This window comes from Argentina anserina, unplaced genomic scaffold (genome assembly GCF_933775445.1).
Source record: "Argentina anserina unplaced genomic scaffold, drPotAnse1.1, whole genome shotgun sequence".
In the NCBI taxonomy this organism is placed as follows: domain Eukaryota; kingdom Viridiplantae; phylum Streptophyta; class Magnoliopsida; order Rosales; family Rosaceae; genus Argentina; species Argentina anserina.
Genome location: NW_026089400.1, coordinates 140,300 through 154,294, shown reverse-complemented (window position 1 = coordinate 154,294; position 13,995 = coordinate 140,300). Strand labels below are relative to the sequence as shown.

The window sequence follows — 13,995 nt, the reverse complement described above, 5'->3', positions numbered from 1 at the left end:
CTATTGTATTTGAGAGTTTTGCAAGTGTGGGAGTGTGTTTCTTTCAAACTGGGTATCTTTACATCGTTTGCGTATCTTTACTATTCCAATTGTGTATCTTTTCATTTCTCGTTTGAGTATCGTTCTGTAAGACTTCTGATGCGAGTTTCTCTTGTATTTGAGAGTTTTGCAAGTGTGGGAGTGTGTTTCTTTCAAACTGTGTATCTTTACATCGTTTGCGTATCTTTACTATTCCAATTGTGTATCTTTACATCGTTTGCGTTTCTTTACTATTCCAATTGTGTATCTTTTGATTTCTCGTTTGAGTATCTTTCTGTAAGGCTTCTGATGCGGGTTTGTATTGTATTTGAGAATTTTGCAAGTGTGGGAGTGTGTTTCTTTCAAACTGAGTATCTTTACATCGTTTGCGTATCTTTACTATTCCAATTGTGTATCTTTTCATTTCTCGTTTGAGTATCTTTCTGTAAGGCTTCTGATGCGAGTTTCTATTGTATTTGAGAGTTTCGCAAGTGTGGGAGTGTGTTTCTTTCAAACTGAGTATCTTTACATCGTTTGCGTATCTTTACTATTCCAATTGTGTATCTTTACATCGTTTGCGTATCTTTACTATTCCAATTGTGTATCTTTTCATTTCTCGTTTGAGTATCTTTCTGTAAGGCTTCTGATGCGAGTTTCTATTGTATTTGAGAGTTTTGCAAGTGTGGGGGTGTGTTTCTTTCAAACTGAGTATCTTTACATCGTTTGCGTATCTTTACTATTCCAATTGTGTATCTTTTCATTTCTCGTTTGAGTATCTTTCTGTAAGGCTTTCTGATGCGAGTTTCTATTGTATTTGAGAGTTTTGCAAGTGTGGGAGTGTGTTTCTTTCAAACTGAGTATCTTTACATCGTTTGCGTATCTTTACTATTCCAATTGTGTATCTTTTCATTTCTCGTTTGAGTATCTTTCTGTAAGGCTTCTGATGCGAGTTTCTATTGTATTTGAGAGTTTTGCAAGTGTGGGAGTGTGTTTCTTTCAAACTGGGTATCTTTACATCGTTTGCGTATCTTTACTATTCCAATTGTGTATCTTTTCATTTCTCGTTTGAGTATCTTTCTGTATGGCTTCTGATGCGAGTTTCTATTGTATTTGAGAGTTTTGCAAGTGTGGGAGTGTGTTTCTTCCAAACTGAGTATCTTTACATCGTTTGCGTATCTTTACTATTCCAATTGTGTATCTTTACATCATTTGCGTATCTTTACTATTCCAATTGTGTATCTTTTCATTTCTCGTTTGAGTATCTTTCTGTAAGGCTTTCTGATGCGAGTTTCTATTGTATTTGAGAGTTTTGCAAGTGTGGGAGTGTGTTTCTTTCAAACTGAGTATCTTTACATCGTTTGCGTTTCTTTACTATTCCAATTGTGTATCTTTTCATTTCTCGTTTGAGTATCTTTCTGTAAGGCTTTCTGAAGCGAGTTTCTATTGAATTTGAGAGTTTTGCAAGTGTGGGAGTGTGTTTCTTTCAAACTGAATATCTTTACATCGTTTCCGTATCCTTACTATTCCAATTTTGTATCTTGTCATTTCTCGTTTGAGGATCTTTCTGTAAGGCTTTCTGATGCGAGTTTCTATTGTATTTGAGAATTTTGCAAGTGTGGGAGTGTGTTCCTTTCAAACTGAATATCTTTACATCGTTTGCGTATCTTTACTATTCCAATTGTGTATCTTTTCATTTCTCGTTTGAGTATCTTTCTGTAAGACTTCTGATGCGAGTTTCTCTTGTATTTGAGAGTTTTGCAAGTGTGGGAGTGTGTTTCTTTCAAACTGAGTATCTTTACATCGTTTCCGTATCCTTACTATTCCAATTGTGTATCTTTACATCGTTTGCGTATCCTTACTATTCCAATTGTGTATCTTTTCATTTCTCGTTTGAGTATCTTTCTATAAGGCTTTCTGATGCGAGTTTCTATTGAATTTGAGAGTTTTGCAAGTGTGGGAGTATGTTTCTTTCAAACTGAGTATCCTTACATCGTTTGCGTATCTTTACTATTCCAATTGTGTATCTTTTCATTTCTCGTTTGAGTATCTTTCTGTAAGACTTATGATGCGAGTTTCTATTGTATTTGAGAGTTTTGCAAGTGTGGGAGTGTGTTTCTTTCAAACTGTGTATCTTTACATCGTTTGCGTATCTTTACTATTCCAATTGTGTATCTTTACATCGTTTGCGTTTCTTTACTATTCCAATTGTGTATCTTTACATCGTTTGCGTATCTTTACTATTCCAATTGTGTATCTTTTCATTTCTCGTTTGAGTATCATTCTGTAAGACTTCTGATGCGAGTTTCTATTGTATTTGACAGGTTTGGAAGTGTGGGAATGTGTTTCTTTCAAACTCAGTATCTTTACATCGTTTGCGTATCTTTACTATTCCAATTGTGTATCTTTTCATTTCTCGTTTGAGTATCTTTCTGTAAGACTTATGATGCAAGTTTCTATTGTATTTGAGAGTTTTGCAAGTGTGGGAGTGTGTTTCTTTCAAACTGTGTATCTTTACATCGTTTGCGTATCTTTACTATTCCAATTGTGTATCTTTACATCGTTTGCGTATGTTTACTATTCCAATTGTGTATCTTTTGATTTGTCGTTTGAGTATCTTTCTGTAAGGCTTCTGATGCGGGTTTGTATTGTATTTGAGAATTTTGCAAGTGTGGGAGTGTGTTTCTTTCAAACTGAGTATCTTTACATCGTTTGCGTATCTTTACTATTCCAATTGTGTATCTTTTCATTTCTCGTTTGAGTATCTTTCTGTAAGGCTTCTGATGCGAGTTTCTATTGTATTTGAGAGTTTTGCAAGTGTGGGAGTGTGTTTCTTTCAAACTGAGTATCTTTACATCGTTTGCGTATCTTTACTATTCCAATTGTGTATCTTTTCATTTCTCGTTTGAGTATCTTTCTGTAAGGCTTCTGATGCGAGTTTCTATTGTATTTGAGAGTTTTGCAAGTGTGGGAGTGTGTTTCTTTCAAACTGAGTATCTTTACATCGTTTGCGTATCTTTACTATTCCAATTGTGTATCTTTTCATTTCTCCTTTGAGTATCTTTCTGTAAGGCTTCTGATGCGAGTTTCTATTGTATTTGAGAGTTTTGCAAGTGTGGGAGTGTGTTCCTTTCAAACTGAATATCTTTACATCGTTTGCGTATCTTTACTATTCCAATTGTGTATCTTTTCATTTCTCGTTTGAGTATCTTTCTGTAAGACTTCTGATGCGAGTTTCTCTTGTATTTGAGAGTTTTGCAAGTGTGGGAGTGTGTTTCTTTCAAACTGAGTATCTTTACATCGTTTCCGTATCCTTACTATTCCAATTGTGTATCTTTACATCGTTTGCGTATCCTTACTATTCCAATTGTGTATCTTTTCATTTCTCGTTTGAGTATCTTTCTATAAGGCTTTCTGATGCGAGTTTCTATTGAATTTGAGAGTTTTGCAAGTGTGGGAGTATGTTTCTTTCAAACTGAGTATCCTTACATCGTTTGCGTATCTTTACTATTCCAATTGTGTATCTTTTCATTTCTCGTTTGAGTATCTTTCTGTAAGACTTATGATGCGAGTTTCTATTGTATTTGAGAGTTTTGCAAGTGTGGGAGTGTGTTTCTTTCAAACTGTGTATCTTTACATCGTTTGCGTATCTTTACTATTCCAATTGTGTATCTTTACATCGTTTGCGTTTCTTTACTATTCCAATTGTGTATCTTTACATCGTTTGCGTTTCTTTACTATTCCAATTGTGTATCTTTTCATTTCTCGTTTGAGTATCATTCTGTAAGACTTCTGATGCGAGTTTCTATTGTATTTGACAGGTTTGGAAGTGTGGGAATGTGTTTCTTTCAAACTCAGTATCTTTACATCGTTTGCGTATCTTTACTATTCCAATTGTGTATCTTTTCATTTCTCGTTTGAGTATCTTTCTGTAAGACTTATGATGCAAGTTTCTATTGTATTTGAGAGTTTTGCAAGTGTGGGAGTGTGTTTCTTTCAAACTGTGTATCTTTACATCGTTTGCGTATCTTTACTATTCCAATTGTGTATCTTTACATCGTTTGCGTATGTTTACTATTCCAATTGTGTATCTTTTGATTTGTCGTTTGAGTATCTTTCTGTAAGGCTTCTGATGCGGGTTTGTATTGTATTTGAGAATTTTGCAAGTGTGGGAGTGTGTTTCTTTCAAACTGAGTATCTTTACATCGTTTGCGTATCTTTACTATTCCAATTGTGTATCTTTTCATTTCTCGTTTGAGTATCTTTCTGTAAGGCTTCTGATGCGAGTTTCTATTGTATTTGAGAGTTTTGCAAGTGTGGGAGTGTGTTTCTTTCAAACTGAGTATCTTTACATCGTTTGCGTATCTTTACTATTCCAATTGTGTATCTTTTCATTTCTCCTTTGAGTATCTTTCTGTAAGGCTTCTGATGCGAGTTTCTATTGTATTTGAGAGTTTTGCAAGTGTGGGGGTGTGTTTCTTTCAAACTGAGTATCTTTACATCGTTTGCGTATCTTTACTATTCCAATTGTGTATCTTTTCATTTCTCGTTTGAGTATCTTTCTGTAAGGCTTTCTGATGCGAGTTTCTATTGTATTTGAGAGTTTTGCAAGTGTGGGAGTGTGTTTCTTTCAAACTGAGTATCTTTACATCGTTTGCGTATCTTTACTATTCCAATTGTGTATCTTTACATCGTTTGCGTATCTTTACTATTTGATCGGTTCGATTACTCGAGATCAATATTAACCCTGTAAGCATCGTTAGTAGTATAAAGCAAGAGGGTATCGTTCACAAACCGGGGATCCAACCAGGGTAAAGAATCACAAACATTTATCAACGAATTCATGAGTGTTTCAAAGATTTGAGATATATTTCGGATCAAACATAAAATAAACCTAAACTAATATATACATGTGATCAACCAACCAACACATAATACATTACCAAAACAAATCATACAAAGCTAACTAAAATCAGATTTTAGTCCCCCTTTAACAGTCTTACCGAGACACTATCATGAATAACTAAGGTTGGATCATGCAATTAGGGTCCTAAGCAGTAACCTAAACACATAGACACTTAACACATTCGATTCATTCCAAGCGGTCTTAATCGAAATCTAACATACTTATCCTACCATGTAACTTCAAAGCCACGCATATTGAATTCATTAAGCATGTCACCTACTTAACCCCCAATCATGCAATTCCGAAAATCACATAGAAAAGATAAACATATTCATAGCACAAGTCATAAATCCAACAACCTAAATATCATGCTACAAGCGTATACATAACATATAGATACTCTCGAAATCACACAAAGACATATCACGGCATAAACTAAAATCATAGAACTACAAACCTAAAATCGAAAGTTATATAATTTGAAACAAGTAACTATCTCATAGACAAAATCAAAACAAGTTTACAATGACCAAAATACATACACAACCAAGAACAAGAAAAACCAAAAACCGAAATAAACATAGAGAGAATCATGGTTACACTTTATCAATCAAGCGATCTCACAAGGTGTAGCCGTGGCTTTCCAAGGGGATGAAACCTCTTCACAAGCGTGCTTGAAGGCTAAGGATTGGTGGAGAATGGTGGAATCGGTTTTAGGATTTCTTGGATGGGTGAGTATGAAATTTGGTAGAGCTTTGGCTAGTATGTGCACAAGGTTGATGATCTTTTTCAGTGGAATTGAGATGCTATATATAGAGGAAGAAACCCAAGGGAGGATGGCCACAAAGTCCACAAAGTTGAAACCAAATTGGTTGAGGTTTCCTAGATTCGGCAGATTTGACCTTTGTCCCTTGTTGTGGCCATAACTTTCTCTAGAAAATAGATATTGAGATGATTCCAACTGGCAATTTCAACTAGACTTCCGTGGCTTTTCATCCATATAAGGTACATTTTCTCAATCATTTTGAGCTGTCCAGCGGAGCCCGTCAAAGATGGATGATCTGCACTGCCAGAATTCTGATTTGTATAAGGATTGCATATCTTTTGCATTAATTACATATCTTCTTCCTCCTTTATTGCTGATTTATTTTGCACAAATTTCTTCCTTTGAATTAGGGAGGCAGCAAAAGTCTTAATTGGTGCAGCCATGTTTGATTTTTCATACCTCTCCTCATTAAATTTGCTGCATGCCTTCTTTGACTTTCTTGCCTCTTCTCATTTAATTTGCTGCATGCCTTCTTTGACATTCTTTGTTGCAGGGATTTATGGACATTCTGATACATATTTGTGCTCTATTTGCAGGAGGAACAAAGCCCCAAGTTTCCCTCATAGCCCTTGGATCAAAAGCAAATCAATGGCTGAGATAATTCCGCCGAACTCACTGGACCTCCGATCAATGATTCAGTCATATCTCTCTATAGGAATAAGATATTGATTTGATTCTAAATCCTACAGAAACTAGACTCAAATACCTTTATTTCCATATAAAGTAGGTCTTCTAACTCGATCGGAGCTATCCAGGGGAGCCCGTCGAAGTTGGACTACAAATCTTGACAGCATTTTCATTCTTACATGGATTGGGCTTTTAAGTGTATCTTCTTCTCTTTCCTTGAGGAACTAGGATTGCTTTCCTTCTCCAACATGGATTGGTATTTCCTAATAAGAATAAGTACATTAGAAACAAAGAAATACAAAAGGATGAATCCTACTCGAACAAGGAATCATATCTCAACAAGGATTCTTAACACTTAGCACGATTTCATCATCAATTCACTCATAATTGATATAAGTTCTACCTAAACACTTATTCATACAAAAGAAACTAAAACATACTAAATAAGAGGTAACAAAGAGTAAAAATAGGGCATAAATGCATTAAGAACGTCACACTTTGTGCTCCTATCAACAACCCCACACTTAAGCTTTGCTAGTCCCTTAGCAAATACTAGAAAGAGAAACAAAAACGTAAAACAAAAATCGATACAACTAAACTAATGACTCAACTATAATGCCTTCAACATTTTGTCTCAGCGATCTTCAAACTCATAGCATCAAGAATAACACTCAATCAAAATAGATAGAATGAATTCAATGGTTAATAAACATGAGATCTCGCATAACAAGTAAGACATGGCAGAAACATAAGTGATATTAAGCTCAACATGTTCAAAACAAGTTCAAATTCAACTCACAAGGGATATGCACTCCGAATCTTTTCTCTCAAGAACATGGCATATGCTTATAAGAGTTATGAATACATAGTGAATTCGAAAACCTCATGAAATATACCAATCATATGCACAAATGAACCCAAACCATATGCTTACTCATGAAACAAACTCCACAAATCAAGAGCTACTCATTTTAAGAATCATGCGGATCTTTTAAAAGGTAGGCTTAGGCTCGGTAAGGATATCATTTTTCAGGTAAAAGGAATCACAAAGGTCATCCTCAAGACTTAACAGAGCAAGAATCATTCACCTTATGTCGCCATACTCCATAAAACAAGGGCCAATGTTATCATGTTGGCTCATTCTTCACTCTAAACATTGTGAAAACGAACAAAGGCTAAAGTATAACATTATTGAGCCTTCAACAAATACATCACAACTCCAAATTCACATCAAACATAGCTATGCCGTAACTTCTTTATATATATTTGTTCTTTCAAGCCGTGTTCATGTATTTTTCTCTTTTTCTTCTCACGGCATCTTTCTATTTTTTTCTCTTCATTCTTTTCACTCTTTTCATACGGCATAAATACATACATAGCACAACCCCACACTTGAATCGAATCATCACTCCATATTAACATCAAATATCAGCTCTGCCAAGCCTCGAGAACAAGGTAGAGATATAACTATACTAAGCAAGGATATTAACATGTTGGTGATGAAAGAAAAGGTTTAACGTAAGCTCAAATGGGTTAATACTAAGGTGTCCCAAGCAGGGCTCAAATAAGGCATACGGCTTTTTGGTTTAAGTGGTGGAATCCTAAAAAGATCCAACAATCCTTTTCAAAATCAGAGTATATTATGATAAAAGTTTTGGAAGTTTCACAAAGTAAGTTCTAGCATTCTCTAGTTCATTGCAATTCTATGGCATATGAATTGATCAAAATAGATGTAATGAGGTTATATAGCCAAGAAACGATAGAATAAACTCTCCAAAGAAAGGCACATATATGGCTCGAAACTCACATAGGTTACATGAATTTAAACAAGTAAGGAACATGCTCATTTTGTACCTAAGTTTCAAAATCCTCATCTACTACATGTTCGTACAATCTCTACACATCGATTAACCATCAAATAGAAATTAAGTTCAATTTCCAATCTTGTGATCATCTTTCACCCAATCATCCAAAGATCATACTCATCCTAGACAGTTAAAGGCATACCTAAGACTCAAAACAAAAACAAAACAACTTAAAAATCGAAAAACAGAACCAAAAATTACACTAGAAATTGAAAAATCAACACAACAAAATTGAAACACATAGGCATCAAACAATAGAATTCAACGAATGATGTATACCCCACCCCACACTTGAAACTTACATTGCCCTCGATGTACAATATGATAAGCAACAAAAATTAAAAAGAGATAAGGGATGCAAACACTCGTTGATGGCTCCTTCATTGGCTTAAGTTTAGAGTCTATAGCCTAGACTATCTTCAAAGCATCACTTGCTTGCCGTAGGATCAAGGAGAGATGTCTCCTCCACGTTATGCTCCAAAAAATTCTCATAGTACGGCTTCAAGCGATGTCCATTGACCGTGAATTCCTTTCCATGCACGATACTTTTGATCTGAATAGCACCAGAAGGAAAAGTATTAGTAACAACAAACGGTCCAAGCCACCTAGAACGGAGCTTGCCCGGAAACAATCTAAGTCGAGAATTAAACAAAAGAACTTTTTGCCCAACGACAAAGTGTTTCTTTCTAATCATGCGGTCATGGAATGTCTTAGTCTTCTCCTTGTAAACCATTGCCGAATCATAGGCCTCATTTCTAATCTCTTCAAGCTCATGCAATTGTAACTTCCTATGCAATCCGGCCTCATCAATGTCCATGTTAAAATTCTTCACAGCCCACCATGCACGATGTTCAAGCTCCACAGGAAGATGGCACGCCTTGCCGTAGACTAATCGAAATGGTGACATGCCAAGAGGAGTCTTGTATGCCGTCCTATAGGCCCAAAGAGCATCATCCAATCGTTGAGACCAATCCTTGCGTGATGGTCCAACAGACTTCTCCAAAATTCTCTTGATCTCACGATTAGATAGCTCCACTTGTCCACTTGTTTGAGGGTGATAAGGCGTAGCAACCTTATGCTTGATTCCATACTTCTTCAACAACGCCTCAATGGTCCGGTTGCAAAAGTGAGATCCTCCATCACTAATGATAACTCTCGGCATACCAAACCTAGAGAAAATGTTAGAACGAAGGAAATCTGCAACAACTCGAGAATCATTAGTACGGGTGGCTTTTGCTTCCACCCATTTCGAAACATAATCAACACAAACGAGTATGTACAAGAAACCATTTGAGTTAGGAAAAGGTCCCATGAAATCAATGCCCCAACAATCAAATATTTCAACATATATAATCGGTGTCATAGGCATTTGATCCCTAGATCCTAAATTTCCCATGCGTTGGCATCTATCACAAGTCATGCAAAAATGATATGCATCGTTAAAAATCGTAGGCCAAAAGAAACCACATTCTAACACCTTTAGAGCAGTCCTACGTGAACCAAAATGTCCTCCACAAGATTCAGAATGGCAAAAAGTAAGTATAGAATGATGTTCAGATTCAGGGACACACCTCCTAATGATTTGATCAACACAATGTTTCCACAAATATGGTTCATCCCAAACATAATACTTAGCTAAAGCCTTGAGTCTATTCTTTTGAGCATGCGATAAAGTATCCGGAAATTGCTTAGAAACAAGATAATTGACAATATTTGCATACCATGGCTCACTTACCTCAACTCGAAAGAGTTGCTCATCCGGAAAGCTCTCTTGGATAGCCAAGGGCTCGGCATCTCTCACCAAACGACTCAAGTGATCCGCCACAACATTGTCACTGCCCTTCTTGTCCTTGATCTCGAGATCGAACTCTTGGAGCAAGAGAATCCATCGAATCAATCTTGGTTTGGCATCCTTTTTCATCATTAAGTACTTCAAGGCTGCATGGTCAGTGTAAACAATAACTTTGGATTGAAGTAAGTAAGAACGAAACTTATCTAAAGCAAAGATCACGGCAAGAAGTTCTTTTTCGGTTGTGGTGTAGTTTTGTTGAGCATCATTGAGTGTTCGTGAGGCATAATAGATGGCGTAGGGCTGCTTGTCCTTCCTCTGCCCTAGCACGGCTCCAACTGCATAGTCGGAGGCATCACACATCAACTCAAATGGCAAGGACCAATCCGGCGGTGCCATGATTGGTGCTGAAGTTAAGAGCTTCTTCAAAGTCTCGAATGCAAGCTTGCAATCATCATCAAAGTGAAAGGGAACGTCCTTTTGAAGCAATGAACTCATTGGTCTCGCAATCTTGGAAAAGTCCTTCATAAACCTACGATAGAAACCTGCATGTCCAAGAAAAGATCGAACATCCCTCACACTTGTGGGGAGGGGTAAGTGACGCACAAGATCTATTTTAGATTTATCAACCTCAATTCCTCTAGATGAAACAATATGGCCTAAGACAATGCCTTGTGTGACCATGAAATGACATTTCTCCCAATTCAAAACCAAGTTAGTTTCTTCACAACGTTTGAGCACAAGTTCAACATTCTCTAGGCATGTTTCGAAATTTTCACCATAAACAGAAAAATCATCCATGAAAACTTCAATTTTAGAACCAATATACTCAGAGAAAATGTGATACATGCAGCGTTGAAACGTACCTGGAGCGTTGCATAAACCAAAAGGCATGCGACGATAAGCAAACGTACCAAAAGGGCATGTGAACGTAGTCTTTTCTTGATCTTCTTCCGCAACACTAATTTGATTGTATCCACTATATCCATCAAGGAAACAATAGAAAGAATGACCAGCTAACCTCTCAAGCATTTGATCAATAAATGGCAATGGCATATGGTCCTTCCTTGTTGTAGCATTCAGCTTCCTATAGTCGATACACACTCTATAACCGGTCACTGTCCTTTGAGGCACCAACTCGTTCTCTTTGTTCTTTACCACCGTGATTCCTGACTTCTTTGGCACAACTTGAATGGGAGAGATCCACCTACTATCCGAGATGGGGTAGATCACGCCACAATCGTGCAACTTAGTGATTTCATCCTTTACAACTTGCATCATTGGTGGGTGAAGGCGTCTTTGACATTCCTTGGTTGGTTTGGCACCATCTTCAAGCAAAATTCGGTGCACACACATGGTAGGGCTGATTCCTTTGATGTCGGCTAGGGTCCATCCTATTGCTGTCTTGTGTCTCTTTAACACTTCAATCAATCTCTCTTCTTGTTCCTCGTTGAGTGTAGAGGAAATGATCACTGGCAATGTATCCTCATCTCCCAAAAACGCATACTTCAAGTGGTCCGGAAGAACCTTAAGATCAAGCTTTGGGGCTTGCACCACAGAAGGAAGATTCTTGTTAGTAGTTAAGAGAATTGGACTAGGAGAGACATAACTTACCTCACGTTGCGAAACCTCAAGAGAGGCCACATTCTCTAGTACAAATGATGGCACGGCATCATTGGTTTCCAACTCAGAAATGTTGGAGCCATCACTTGTAAATCCGGCCCCTTGGGCAATGGTGAGTGCCAACTCGTCATGTGCCAAGGTATCTAGATAGTTATCTGCAAGGGAATCAAGAATGTCAACTGAAAAACAATCACTTAATTCCGAAAGGGGATACCTCATAGCTTCAAAGATGTTGAAGCTAATCACTTCACCGTCGAACTCAAAGGTGAGTGATCCACTAAACACATCAATCTTCGTTCTTGCAGTCCTCATAAAGGGACGCCCCAACAGAATAGGGACCTCCTTGTCATCTCCTTCAGTTGGCTCCATGTCAAGGACATAGAAGTCCGCAGGGAATATCAAGCTCGAAACATGCACAAGAACATCTTCAACATAGCCCAAAGGGACTTTGTTGGAACAATCTGCCAATCGAATCACAACATTATCTCGTTTCAAATCACCTAGACCTAGATCCTCATAAATATAGTAAGGCATTACATTGATCGATGCACCTAAGTCTAACATTATCTTTTCAAATGTCATGTTTCCGATTGTACAAGGGATAGAAAAACTCCCTGGATCCTTAAGCTTTGGTGGTAGCTTCCGTTGGAGCACGGCAGAAACCGTCTCACTCATTGTGACAACCTCCTTCTCTCGAGTCATCCTCTTATTAGTGCACAATTCTTTCAAAAACTTAGCATACCTAGGATTCTGTTGTATGCATTCAATAAGAGGCATATTCACTTCCACCTTTTTGAAAATGTCGAGCATGACTTGATCAGAGTCATTCTTCTTTTGCTTTGCAAATCTATTGGGGAAGGGAACACGAGGAAGGGCATTAGTTGAAACTAAACCACTAGAGTTAGGATCCTTACCTTTGTCATGCGCGTCATGATCACTTGTGGGAAGAGGCACGACATCATTGACCTCAGAGGAGGCAGGGTCCTTCTCTTGGTCATTTGCATTGAAATTCTCGGCCTCTTTGTCTTTAGAAGGCATGGCCTTCTTGATTGGCTGCAATGGAACATCTAATAGCCTGCCACTTCTTGTCATCATGGCCTTCACATTGGGATTTGGCTCGGTTTGGCTTGGCAACTTACCTCCTTCATGGATCTTACCCATGAAGTCGATCACTTGTCCCATCTGCTTCTTAAGCTCGGTTATGTCTTTAGAATGAGCTTGTTGACCTGTAACTAAAGCTTGAGTAGCAGAGTTTAAATTTTGTTGCCCTTGAGCAAGGGACTTCAAAAGTTCATCATAGTTAGGTGCAGATGTATTATTTGAACCATGAACATTGGAGTTAAATGGAACAGAACCTTGAGGTACCTGAGGTCGCACAAACAAACCTGAAGGACGAGGTCCTTGACCTTGAGCATTGGACGGTTGAGCATTGTTGTTCCAGCGAAAGTTGGGATGGTCTCTAAGTCCAGGATTGTATGTGTTCGAGTAAGGATCGTACCTAGGCCTTTGTTGCCCCATGAAGTTCAACTCCTCTTCAGTTATTGCACCATTTGGACAATTCTCGGTGGTGTGGTCCTTGAATGAACAAATGCCACACGCTTGAGTGTTGATGGTCGAACCATTGAATGCCTTAACTAGAACATCAAGCTTTCTTTCTAAAGTAGCCATTTGATTCCTTGTATCAACGTCATACACTCCACGGCTCTTGCTTCCTCTCTTTTCCTTAGAACTAAATTGACGATTGTTGTCTGCCAAGTCATCAATCAAGGTGTAAGCTTCTTGGCTGGTCTTGTTCATGAATGTGCAGCCACATGCCCAATCCACCATACTCTTGTTAATGGTGTCGAGTCCTTCATAGAAGAATTGCACCAAGTCATCCAACGAAATACCATGGTGAGGGCACTTTCTTTGTAGTTCTTGAAATTCCTCCCATGCCTCGTAGAGTGAATCACCATCCTTTTGAGTGAAGTTCTGAATCTCCCTTCTTAGTCTTTTCGTGAGTTGAGCAGGGAAGAATTGTTTCAAGAACTTCCTAGTCATTTCATCCCATGTGGTGATGATTCCCGGAGGCAGAGAGTACAACCAACGTTTAGCATCGTCCTTAAGGGTAAATGGAAACAAAAGCAACCTCAAGCCTTCTTGAGATAGATGATGAATCGATTGGAGCTTGCAAATGTCCAAGAACTCCCTAAGGTGAACATTAGGGTCTTCCATTGAGGAACCAGAATACTTAGGCAGCTGCCCAAGCAATTGAACCGGAATGGAGAAGTTGGCTTCATTGGGTGGAGTGAAAGCAATGCATGAAGGTGATTCAGGGGTGGTGGGGATGAAAGCATTCTTGAGT

General features: G+C 38.0%; 1 non-coding gene across 1 annotated transcript; it reads left to right on the top strand.

Moving 5' to 3' along the window:
- Positions 1-13,536: 13,536 nt before the first annotated feature.
- On the top strand, positions 13,537-13,643 carry LOC126804333 (small nucleolar RNA R71). The gene has a single exon (XR_007673248.1). It is a non-coding gene; the product is annotated as a small nucleolar RNA R71 (small nucleolar RNA).
- The last annotated feature ends 352 nt before the right edge of the window (positions 13,644-13,995 follow it).